General features: G+C 44.2%; 1 protein-coding gene across 6 annotated transcripts in view; it reads right to left on the bottom strand.

The window, feature by feature from the left end:
• Window positions 1–13262, bottom strand: part of ZNF423 (zinc finger protein 423) — a 237194-nt gene that overhangs the window by 33409 nt on the left and 190523 nt on the right. The window lies entirely within an intron of this gene.

Genomic DNA, 13262 nt, shown 5'->3' with positions numbered 1-13262 from the left:
CTGTAGCAGCTTCATCTCGAATAAGAAGAAAAGCTGTAACCCAGCGACCTTTTGGAAGAGATCTCACTGCCAAGCAATGACTCTGCGTAGCACAGACTGTAAAGTTACTCTTGGTAGCGCTTATCTAACATACAAACATTGATTACAATACATAAAACCTAATATCAAACTAGTATCACCTTTACATTTGTTCTTTGTTCTGCACATGAGCCAGCCATCTTGCACCCTTCATATATGATCTAGAGCTGGATTTGTCCAGCACAAGAGCTGGATAGGCAGCAATGAAACAGTTCCTCGGAGCTCTCCGCAGAGGGCCAGTGCACACATCCTGCGCAGCCACATGGGGCGTCAGCGGATTGGCAACATGGGCAGAAACCTTCTTCCAGGCTCCTAAACTCAAAGTACTTTGGCTTTTGCCTTTGTAAACAAATCCCTTTCTATTTTATTATATGGGTAGCTCACTCAGGCACATGGCTGTTGGCAGATATGCTGTCAGTGCACAAGATGGCCAGCTTGGTTTTATTTATTTTTTACAAACACATTTTCTTCATTTTATATGTCATTAGCTTTTTAATCCATTAAGGAAAGCCATGTGCAAACTCTTATGCTGTAGACAGACTCCAAAGAACGTATGTGGGCTGTGACAGAAAACTTAGTGTAAGATATAAGGAAACTCTATATTTTTGCTCAAATAAAGGGATCTGGAAATGCCGATCCTACGATGGTGCTGAAGAAGCCCTTTTCCAGCCGCAGGAAAGCATGAGCATGCCACCGTATCAAAACACAACGACATCCAGGAGGATCTGATGGCTCGTTAACAGCAGGACTCCTACACAGCTATTTTTGCCCAAACTCACCCAGATCTCAGGCTCATGGCATCGTACAGGCTTCCTGGGCTCTCTGTGACTCCACTCATTCCCAGAAGTCACATTTTTTTAAAAAAACCCAAGCCCCAAGCCCCTGCCTACAATGAAGTGCTAAGAAGTTCCCAGCCACAGAGAGCAGGCAGGGCCAAACAGGACGGTGCCTTCAGGGGGTGGGCGCAGTAATGGACTGGAGCCATGCAGAAGTGTCCGAGATGACTTGGAAAGGTCCAAAGGTACAGTAGGATTGCTGTAGAGAAGGGCCTGATGTGCATTCATTGAACTTGAGATAGATTTAGCGGTGTCCACCTAATAGGCCCAGATGAGAAGGAACATATTCCACAGCCCTGCAAAAGTTACTGAGAAAGAGTGAAAAACAAGAGGAAAAATCAAGCTGCTTTTCAGCTGCTCTCTCAAATAAAATAAGATCCTAAATCAAGCTGTCATGGAGTCCCTGTTTGAACCAAAAAGGAGGAAACAATAAAGGTCTGTCAGAGACCTGCTACCCACCATTTTATTCTTCATTTTTCTTGTGAGCTCTTATTTTAAGCTCGGATTCAATGATCGGCATTAAGAAGTCGGCATTTGCTCCTGTCACCCCAGAGAGGTAGGGAAGATACAATCGTATATATGCAAAATAGGTACGAACTCTGATAACAATACTTTGCCTGTAGGCAAAAATTGACTTTTTAAATGGCAGCCACTATAATAATGTTAGCCTAAGACCCGCCCTTGCAGGATTTTCCTCTGCTTAGTAAAAACAAGTTACACAGAGACAAGAAAGGCAAGGAATTTGGGCACTGACAATGACAATATGGGGAATGTTTTAGTGGGAAGGGGGGAAAACAAAATCGTAAAATAAAAATAAAAGGTCAGTCCGATTAAACTATAAATATACCTACTGTACCAACACGGAGGGGGTGAAATGGCACTTCTGTAGCAACAGAGGCAGCAAGGAGCTCAACCAAGATCTGTTCCCCAAAGCTCCCCAGTCCCAACCAGCAGCACCCCGCGAGCCCTGGCCTCGGGATGCGTTCCATACACAGTGCATCCTTTGGGAAAACTGCCTACAGGGGACGGGTCTAAACCAGCGATCTAAGGGAAGTGCGGCAGACCATGCCGACTCTTTACATTCCTATTCCTTGTGATTACCAACAGAAAATGCATTAGTGCACAAGAGAAAGCGCAAGAATGGGGCTCACTTTCTAATCACACCTGAGGCTTATGAGGCCACGAACTCTGGCTCCTTGGGGGAGCGCTTTGGGAGTCCCAGGATGCCGCTGGTGCCACCTGTGCACCTGAACCACCCCGGCGGGCTGCGAGGAGCCGTGCCGAGGCCACTCAGCCCCAGAGCAACCGGCCACTCCTCCCATCACACAATGGCATTGCCAGGTCGCATGGCACATCCTGGGAAGCCACATGCAGGCAGCGTGGCATGCACAACAGTTGAATCTTTGCAGCTAGATGAGCATCAATTATGCATTGTATCAAAAACCGAAATGCTAGAGCATGGAGCAGGCAATTCAAAGAAGCAGCATGAGCAAAGCAAATGCCAAAGAAATGAAAAATATGTCCAAAACTGTGACAGAGCGCTCGGCTACTTTTCATGTGACACTGTCAATCGTCTCTCATCGAAGATCTCAAATACTTGGGAAGAGATTACAGAAATATTCAAAGATACAATATTTGTATTTTGAATGTTAATTTGACACAAAGGAGTGTGCATGAGGGAATGTTTATAATCAGCACTCCAATAAACTCACAAATGACTCTAGTATTTTATAAGCTTGTTAGAAACAAATCACTCCCTTAGCTTATATTTACTTACTGATGAATCATAAAAGGCCTCAATACACAAAGAGTAAATTCAAAAGTGTTTTCCTCTTGTTTTATCTTCTATGACAATACTGAAACCCTCTCGTTTAGACTGTGATTCCCAACTATGCCCTTCCTAGTTTTATGGTTAAATATCAATTTCTCCGTAGGAGCAGAGGCAGTTTTGAACCTTGGTTCCTGCCCCCAAACCCCCTGTAAAATAGTTGCCCTGGTCTGGAGCTGAAACACAGTAGCCGGAGTTGCCTCCTGCCCTCGTGCTGCCTGGAGGGGCGGCGAGGGGATCACGTCCAGTTGTGCGAATTTATGCAGCAGTGAAGCTGCAGTCCAAGTGTTCAGTCTTAAGAGGAAGAGGAGAAGACATGCATGCCTCCTGGAGCAATGCACAAGACAGCAGAGCAAAAGCATTCAAAAAGAGATTCTGCAACATATTTCTAAACCCGCAACGGTCCCTAACAGCTGTATGAACTGCAAAACACATCAACTGCTTCAGTTGGTCTGCAAAGGCGCGGACGAGGTGTCAATACAATACAGGCCCCTATTACCACCCAAACACCCTGCACGCTGTCGGTGCAACAGCCCAATAATTGACCACAGCTGAAACCCCCTTTTAGCCTGTTTAAAAACACCATGATGCTTTAATGCAATACAAGTCATGCTTCAGTGGACAACATAACACCTACACCTTCCAAACGCTATTAGTTATAGGCCAGCTCAAACCAATAACGCTCTTGCGAGCACAGGAGACCGGTGCTAGCCATCGACTCCTGGCAGTAGCCATGCCATGGTACCTATGTGTGCCATGATAGCTGGATTTCAGAAGTAATTGCTTCATAGGTTGGCATGCTGGATTCATAAGCGGTAAGTAACACAAATGGAGGGAAACAAAAGTTGGCAGAACAATGCCTCATTTTTCTAATGTAACTAAGTGCTGTGTGCAGTAATGGGAGTGGTGGGGATACTTGCCTTTATGGTCTTATTTACCCAATAGAAAGAATACGGGGATATTCTAATGCAGGTTTTTACTTAATGTACAGTTAAGCATTACACAAACATTTTATTGTGGTCTGTAAAGATGATCTATTTACAGTAGCTGAAAAATCACACACTGAATTCAAGCATGAGTGCTTGCGGTAGACACAAAAATGCAGAGCGACTTTGCAGAAGTAAATGTAACGTAGGCTTTTATTCTAGATGGCCCTGTTGCTTCATGCACAGGCTTCAAATGCATCTTCACCATCCTTTAAAGATGAACCAAACGCTGCCACGGACCGAGCTGGCTGGACACACATCAGCTTTGTAATTGCGTTAAGATGTTGAAGCGAATAAACACAGCCAGGCCTACCCACAGCCCCATCATCCGCTGGTGCTGCTGGAGGGAGAGGCTGTGAACTTGGGAGCAACAGCACGAGCTCGCGGCTGCTCACCCAGCTCCCATTGTGGGAGACCACAGCAGCTTCTCATAAGATTTTGAGGTGGTTTCTGTAACCTGCCTAATGCTGGGGCTGGCCTGGTGGTCTCCGCAGGATGCCATGAATCACTGCAGTATTGCAGAATACATCAACAAAGGTTGCTTGAATTCACACAGTACCTGCTATTATTAAACATGATTCGGGTATCTATTGAGCTGAGCCGATTAATCATTATGAACATATATAGCTTACAGTTTAGGATTCACATTTCCAGAGTACATTATAAGATGCTTTTATTTCTAGAAATGTTAACGGCAGCCATGAGAATAATATTATTATTTTTTAACTAGTGCACAAGCCATAAAGCGTTGTACAGGAATTTACTAAGAAGTTCAAAGTTGACAAGTGATACGCTTTCAAAATCTGCTAATCCTGGAAAATAAAACGCGGGGCTCCATATGGCACTTCTGCAGCACCTTCCGTGATCCTCTGAAGGGACAGAGACCATCAGCCATGGAGCTCAGCTCCCTCACCCACCTCTTTGTCCAGCAGCTGGAGCAAAGGGAAGGCCCGCGGATGGAGTGTCCCGGAGAGGCTGCTCCGCTATGTGGGTGACAGGTCTGACAGAGGAAGCCCAGGCAAAGGAAGGTGGAGGGAGGCTCTCCCAGCGTCACGCCGTCCACTGCCACTCCCTGCACTTCCATACCGCTTCTAAGCAAAACTGCCTTTGCCCTGGGCTTCCTATTGCTGATTGTAACGCAATGCCAGCTGCGAGGTTCAGCTCTCTCGGGCACATTTGCATTTTAAAAGCAATGTTGATGTCCAAAACTTCAACCATGTAAGCCAGTAGCAAGGTTTATAGCCTGTACCTGTGTGTCTCTGGGGCTGAGCTTAAAGACACTCCACGTGCCACCAGGCAATGGGGCTGCTCAGCCCTCTCCTCTTCATCCCCAGGTGGTGCAGAGGGGTAGGGGGGCATGGCATCTGTGGGGGAGGGTTCCTTATACATTGTTCAAACATCAGCATTTCGGCCCGGAGAGAGAACAGTAGACTAATCCTCAACCATTCAATAAACTTCATGTCTAAAAGGGTGGCAGGAAAAAACATACGATTTCTCAGAGAGGAAGAAAATTATTGTGGGCATGTGAAACACTAACAATGCAGGAAACAAACTGAAGGAAAACCCATACAGGACATGTCAGGGTTTTGCAAGGAAAATGCAGACAAAATGCCATGGTGTCTGTCAGACAAATCAATGCTGTTTAGCCTGAGATTTTCATTGAGTCATTGAGATTTTCCCTATGGCCATGGGGCTGCAATTTTAACATTGTAGCTCCATCTTTGACGCTACTGAAACAGAAGCATGAATTTGAAAAGGAAAGAAGTCACGTCATGAAGAAAACAGAAAAATACACTTCCAGGTGGGGAAGGGTCAGAGCAGTCTAAATGACTGAGTACAAAAAGTGCATTGCTCTTCATTTTTACAAAAGTGTCCCGAGTACACTGCCCTCCAGGATTCTCCTTTGCGTCATCCATTTATTTTTGAAAGCTTCTCTGGAGAAAATGAGCTCCTTAGCAAATGCATTGTGAAGCAGGAACATTTCTGGTATTCTTTTTCAGTAAATACATGACATTTCTGAGACAAGTTTGGAAATTCAGTAAGAGCGATAAGTAATAAGTACAGGTAAGTTATGACTGTGTGTTGATGAAACACAAGTGCCTTTCTAGTGTGTCACTATGTTTTGTGATCGGGTGAGAAGCAGTTGCTAGTTTGAAGACAAATCACAAAAGAGAAAAAATGTCTATTGCATCAAGATTTTATACCAAATACTTCTGCCAAAAGTGTCCCTACCAGAAATTGCTGCCTTGAAGGATAATTTTGTTTCATGCATTCAATTATTTACTGTGCTGCATCTGATGCAGATGGAAGGGATTCACCTGTGCTTGGCAGCCATCAAGATCATGTGGCAGCTGAAGCATCTCATCAGTTTTGTTTAACAGTGAAATCACATAGATAATTAATACACAGACAACTGAGCACCTGAAATACCATTCCTATTTCAGAAACACAACTTGTGCACAAACAGCATAAAACTTTTCTCTTGGCTTCCCACCTCTCCTCCTCCTGCCTTTGGCTACAGCCAGTACCCTGGGCAGTAGGATACTTGCTTTGGTCAACATACACAAGATACAGGTACACTTGCACTTTGTGAAAGCCACCTTGTACAGGAAGGAGGAGCAGCCAGGGCAGCTGTGGGTGCGCGGGCTGCAGCTGTCCCAAGGAAGCGCGTCTGCCAGCAGTGGCTTGGAGCTGGCCCCTGCCTGCTGCCCTGGCCTGGGGCAAACCCGTCCCCTCACCTTCCTGCACCGTCATTCTGCAGCAACAAGGGGAAGTGCATAAGCTGATACAGTCTGTGCATGTGCCCCGCCGGACAGCAGGACTGTGCGCACCATCCCCAGACAGCCTGCCTTGAGCACTCCTTATTTCCAGGAATAAAAGTGAAACAAACCAATTCTCCAACAGCCGGCAGGACATGCAGGGCACAGCCCAGGCTCGCTCTGGGGCTGCCCCCTGCCTCCGCGCCGGGCTGATCTCCCTGAGGAGGGAAGTGCATCAAGCTGCTTTTGGCCATGACCAAAGCCAGGCACCTCGGGCACGAGTGGTGATGATCCCAGGGCTTCCTGGTGGGGACTTTGCTGGGTCCAGCATTGTCAGCAGTGCCGTGCCACCCCACTGTCTGCACAGCAAGCACGGGCAAACCCCAGCCCAGGCATTGGGACCTGGATCACAAAGCGATGCGAAAAGCAATTTCAAAAGGATTGCAAAACCTGCGACGTCATTTATGCTGTTATTTGGCAGGTGCTAAAACCTGCCAGTATCACCCTATTCCTGCTACACGCAAGTATAATCAGAGGAAGAACTCCTCGCAGTCCTCGTGTTGCAAGTTCGTTTACTCTGCTGGTACGTTCCCATTTAGCATGCACAGGACTGCTCTTGCACGCTCGCTCATCCCCTGGCTGTGTGGCAGCGCACCTCGGCAGCGGGGAGCTTTGGTGGCAGCCAGCACGGGCAGGCACGGTGCGAGCGGGCCGTGCGCCCGCATGTCTGACATCTGAAACAATATTTGAGCCCAGGTGCTGCATCTCTAATTATTACAGGGTCTTCACTCACATGTGCAGAGTTTAAATAACCGGTGAGGTTTTTAAGTGTTTTCATCGCACCATTTGGTTTCCTTTTGCTTTTCAAAGCAAAGGATGTATTAATCAATAACGATTTTTAAAAGAATTAATTATCACCATCATCAAGCCAAGCTCCCTGGTGCCTCGCCGTCCAGCACCTGCCCGAGTCCTCTTCCCTTCCAGTGAAGGATCTGCCATCTCTGCACCATCCTCGGTGCTCTGGAGCCTTAAAGCACTATTAAAATCAATTCATTTGGTGTCAAAAGCTCTCATTCTTCTTGCACCCACCAGTACAGCTGTAGTATTCTTCAGATTTTTACCACCAGGATTAATGTTATAAAATGTCACTTACTACAGTAAAATTTATCAACATTATTATATACCATAGAAACTGCCACCACAGACAAATGCACTACATTAAAATTTTGTCTAGAGCTCCCTAGAGAAAACATTTGCTGCAATTTGTGTAACAGTTTATATATTTATGCTATTTAATGGTACAAAGCAATAATTATGACTTCATTCACTGATAAGCAACAGCATTATATAAATCAGATGCAGATTTAGAACATGCCAGCTTTGTCACTGGCCTACTACTTGTAAATTATGTTGCTGTTAAAAAAAAAAAAAATCTAAGCAAATATGAGTTAGCAGCAGGAAGCTAATAATGTGCCTCCAGCTGTTCCAGTTAACCTGCAAATGTGGCCATCTGCACCTCAGGAGAAAAAGAAAAGGAGAGATAGAGGGAGGGAAGAAAAGGAGAGAGGAGAGAAGCTCCCGCCAATGCCAGCACAAAGCCTAGGCCCTGAGCAGTAGGAATGACCTTGCTCCTTATGACCAGACAAGCACATATTTAAAATCAGAAAAGTTACTAAAGAATAAAGGACCTTTTCTCCCCTAGACCCACAGGAGAGGGGGGGGGGGGGGGAAAGAGAGAGAGAGAGAGGGAAAAAAAGTATTTTCCACTGCCTTTTTTCTAGAACAGGCTGTCTTTCACCTCTGGGGTTATTATTTACTGCATTGCAGGTTTGTCCAATGAACAGGTTTTCCTTACAACTTCTGCCTTTCATTTTTACTTTTTAACACCTCTTCACAGACCCATCTTGTATTATTAAAAAAAAAAATGGTGGTCATTGTAATAGATTTATTCCTGCTTCAGACAATTTAAAATGGATCTGCAGGGCACAAAGGCTGAACTATCAAACAAGACCGAAATTCTCAGATAGAAAGTCACAGATCTCACAGTGCACAGCAGCTTCACTCCTACCTTTGGGTTCATGGGGATGAGGTGTCCTTAGGACGTGCGAGTAGTGTTCGCTCAAAGATTATTTTATAAGAGACTTCTGTGGAATCTGGGTCACAAGGAACTGTCACAAAATATTCCCTTTGACATTCATCCACACACTGAAGAGACAGTGGCTGAAAGTGCATGTCCTGTACATCGTTACACTTTGGTAATTTGACAGCAGTTTAATACTAACAATTCTCCAAGATCCTTGTTACCGAGGTCTCCCCAACACCCCTCCTAGATAAGGATGGCGAGGGCCTCAAAGGAATTTTTTTTTTTTTTTTAAAGGTCTGACTCTGTAAAACAACGAACTTAATTCCTGTGAAGGGTACCAGGTCAGGGAGGTCAGCATACCTCGCCAGAGCCGCGCTGCTCAGCCTCGCCTGCACTGCTACGCAGCGCCTTTGTAGTGCCAATCCACCCTCATCACCCCAAAAAAGCCTTGTTCTGACACAGGTTAACAAAGCAGCAGTTGGCCCTGTGATGCTTAAATAGACTTAGGATTATCATCACTCTTAAACTAAAAAATCTCATCTTGCTTCTTCCAAAATTAAGCAACTCAGTTCTTCATTTTAGGTGCACATCTGCTTGCACCAGTTCAAACTTCATAATTTTAATAAAACTCTTAAAATACTAAAAGCACCCAGTATTGAGCCTTGTAGACCCTGATCTCGCGGGCAGGTAGCATAAGCTCCTCAGAGCGCATCATGGTCACAGAACAGGGGATCTACATCTGAGCAATGTTGTATGAACCCAATGCTATTATTAGATTTTCACCAAGGAAACATGATTTATCTTCATTCCAATTTTTGTAACTATAATTCATTCCAATGCTAACCCCATTTACAGGGATTTATAACACACTTGAAAGATTAATTTAGGCATGCATAATTTCAAAGGAAAAAAAACAATTTTTTTCTTGGAAATACTGAATTTACCTTAAACTGATCAGCTGTGATAGTGTTAGGGCATGTGTGTGTTTTTAAAGCCTCCTTTAATGATTGTCTCCGTTTAAAAGAGTTTTGTGTTCTCTATTTAAAAGAGTTTTGTGACCCAATGTTGTTTAATGTTGACTAACATTCATTAGTCAACTAATTAGTTCTTGGTATTTTCAAGTGAAATACCTAACCCTGATGGTACATGCAAGCAGTGACCACACATCTTTTCCAAACATTTACACTACACTTTGGGGATGTTGGTGCATATGCTAAAAACTGTGATTTGCAGTAGGTTAAAGAACCAATAGTTGCATGCTGAATTAGTAAGTTACCAGTATTTACCCTTCAAATCGTGTTAACCAATGCGAAGTGCCAGCAGTGTGATCAGGGAAAGGCATTAGCCATCCCCCCAGAGGAAAATGAGCATTCCAGGTAAACCTGTAACTTCATCCGGCCTTTCCAAAAATAATTTCATCTAGAAATTGCCACATCTTTGAAAGCAGCTGGGGTAATGCTGAGCTTTCCAATACCAGAATGTCTGTAACAGCAGACAACATATGTGAATGCTACAAGCACTGTTGAATATCCAAATTCAATGAGATATTTTGTGCACCATAGCATAGTTCTGGTGTTAATGGAGTCCCACTTACTTACACCAAATTTCAGTTTGGTCCATGGCTGCCTTCAGAAGCAGATAACAAGTAAAGCTGGTAAGCATCTATGTCAAAATAATACATGTTCATGTGCCCCTCAGACATTATCGAGATTAGTGACTAACAAGTCATGTTGCACAAACTGTGCATATCAGTGTGTGTGGAGCTCCTCAGATGCTTTAGCGCACAAGTTTCAAATGCTCCTCTCTGACGGGATGCCATGCATCTACTTTATGTCCATATCTGTTCGCTGCTAAAAACAGCACCAAAAAAAGAGATCCTAGATGTATGCAAATGACCCGTAATCCTCATTTATAAAGAAACCCTTTCACATTGCCTCAATGAACTAGGAGGGTAAAGTCAGATGGGCTCTCACATGAGCATTAATAACGTAAGAGAGAAGCAGATGGAAAGGGGGATGAACAGCTATTTCTAAAACCATTAATAAAAATATGGTTAAAACACTTTGCTATAAAATCTAAACCCACATATTTTATCGATTTGTTTGATTTTGTCAGAACACTTCTACTCCCCTCCTGGTGCTAACATGGGTGACAGCAGCGGAGAACCATGTGCACCACGTGCAAATGAGCAGCCCACATCCATCGGAGGTGCCCACCAGCATGCAACACCCTCCTGGCCTCTCCTCAACCACGGGAAACTTCCCTCTTACTTCTCAACTCCCACTCCTGATGCTCCACAGGGTTTTGCATTGCGCGCTGAGAAACCAGTGAACAACTGGAGTAAGCTCTCAAACTTAGCAAGAAAAAAGTTTGACTGGAATTTAACTCCCAAGGAGATGGTATGAGACAGGTAAAAAGATACATATGGTCAAATGGCAGGCCTTCCAATACCTCAGTGGTGCCACAAACATTAGACAAACACATTTACATCAGGTGAATAACTCAAGCCATCTATCACACTCATGTAAAGGACTGTGCATGTCCGCAAAACGTTTTTGGGGTGATACAGTTAAAGGCAAAAAGCCTACAAGCTCACAGAGACAATGCTGTGACATTTTCATTCTCTCCTTATTGACCTGAACAATTTGATTCAGAATTATTATGCAAGCAGCAGAAATGCAGAATTAATTTTTAATAGCACTGTGTGTGAAAGGGAACGAAAGTTCATAAAATATGTTAAAGTGACTTCCATAACACTGGTTTATGTAGCTCTCCACAAAAATAGGCATTCTCAACTACAATAGTTAATCCTGATGATTTACAACACATCATAACTCATTCCTGCTGTATGGAGGAATCCACCTCTCAAATGCAAGTGATCTTGCAATCACAGATGAACTCCAGTACTTAAGTACAATGGGATATATTTCACAGTGTCAGCCCTAATTTTCAGCCTCGACTTTGATTTCCCCTGCCTTGGTGGGTTCCAGTCAGACCCTTGGTGTTACTCTAATGTAGCGTTTTTGTGGTTTTAATATGAATATTGTGTCAAGGATCTGAGATATTAAGAATGACAATACATTATTATTGCAGTAGGGAAATCTCCAGAGTCCTACAAGTAGGATTTCGAAAACCACAGTCAAAAATCAATAGTAATCCACAAGAATTCATAAAGGATACATGTCAGTCAGCATCTTTGAATACAAATCTTAAATTTTACCTTAAGCAGACTGGACAAATACAAGTCATTTAAAAGACAGAGGAGGTGAATGTGCCCCAGCTTTTCAGGCTGCAGGAGGGAGCCTGTCTTGCTTGGCTGTCCTAGGAGTGCCCGAGATACCCCTGCCCTTCTCTGCCAGAGCCCCGGGGCCAGCCCCAGCCTGCCCGAGCCAGTGCATCCCCAGCGGGCATGTGGGCAGGGAAGATGCTGCATTCCCGGCACCACCTGTGCCCAGCAGAGACCTGACTCCTCCCTCTAAAGCAACCATCCGACAGGATGTAGGGAAAACCAGCTCATCTGCACTCCCTGATATATGTGATAATGAGAAGAAACACTAAGAATCATATACACGATCCTATGCTGAATTCACAGCCAGACATCTTTTTGCAAGGTAGCTGGCCTGCTAGCTACCTCCAGCAACAGGACTTATTATTGCTTGGGTTTGATTTACATAACCAAAAATATCTGCAAAATTAATTAATTAAACACTTCATATGTATTTGGCTAACTATGTATTAATACAGTGTTATCAAAGCATCCTAATCCCTCTCTCAGGAAGAAGACTGCTTAACTAGTGTGGATAATAGAAGGTATCACATACAGAAACGTCCATAAGGCGAACACAAACAGACAGCCTTTGCCATCTGAAATGTTGCCCAGGGACCTGGTACATCAGTATGGAGCTTACAGCTTATTCTCATTGTTCAGATCACTCGCCTATGCTCTGATTTTGAAAGAAGTTTTTGAAAGAAAAAACAACCTGCAAGGTGCTTGAGATGAATGGTCCTGCTCTCTTAAGTAAGAGTTCGTAGCGGTGCTCAGAGGGAGAAAGAAATCTTTCTCTGGACCTCACTCTCCTGTACAATTTGCACAACAGAGAAGCTGGGTTTGATTCACAAAAGAGGTGAAGTTATAAGCAAAGGAAGCGCACAATGGTTTGAGTCCAAATCCAATAAAAGACGTTAAGAGTTGGTCAAATGCTCTCAGTATCTTCCTAAAATCTCTACAGCCTGCATGCTTTCCCACTGCTACTCAAAAACACCTTAAAAAAAATCTGTCATGATTTTGGAGGGGAAAGGCCAGAGGATGTAGCTCTGATGGTGGTACAGGGTTTTCAGTTCCTACTCAGGAGCCTTCACAACTGTTTTTAAGTGGAAGTACATAGCGTTCCCTGGCTGAGTGACACAGGGGCACTGCTTAACGGCCAAGGAGGATCTGCTGGCAATGGCACCAAGGACTTCCACAGTGCCCAAAGTCCTCTGACTTCAGCAGCATTTCTTGTCGAGGCCACAGAGAATGCTGCCAGAAACCACGGCAGTCTTTCAGGGCAATCATGAGACACAGTTTACTGTACATGTGCTATTTATTATGCATATTATTTATTAATTTATGTAGATTAGTAGACTGCATGACCAAAACCATGCCATCAGCAACGATGGGCATCCAAGCCTGCAGTAAAGGTTTGATCCAAA

The sequence above is a fragment of the Ciconia boyciana genome, chromosome 9, assembly GCF_034638445.1.
Source record: "Ciconia boyciana chromosome 9, ASM3463844v1, whole genome shotgun sequence".
Classification (NCBI taxonomy): Eukaryota; Metazoa; Chordata; class Aves; order Ciconiiformes; family Ciconiidae; genus Ciconia; species Ciconia boyciana.
The sequence above is the reverse complement of the archived record's forward strand: the minus strand, read 5'-3'. Positions and strand labels throughout refer to the sequence as shown.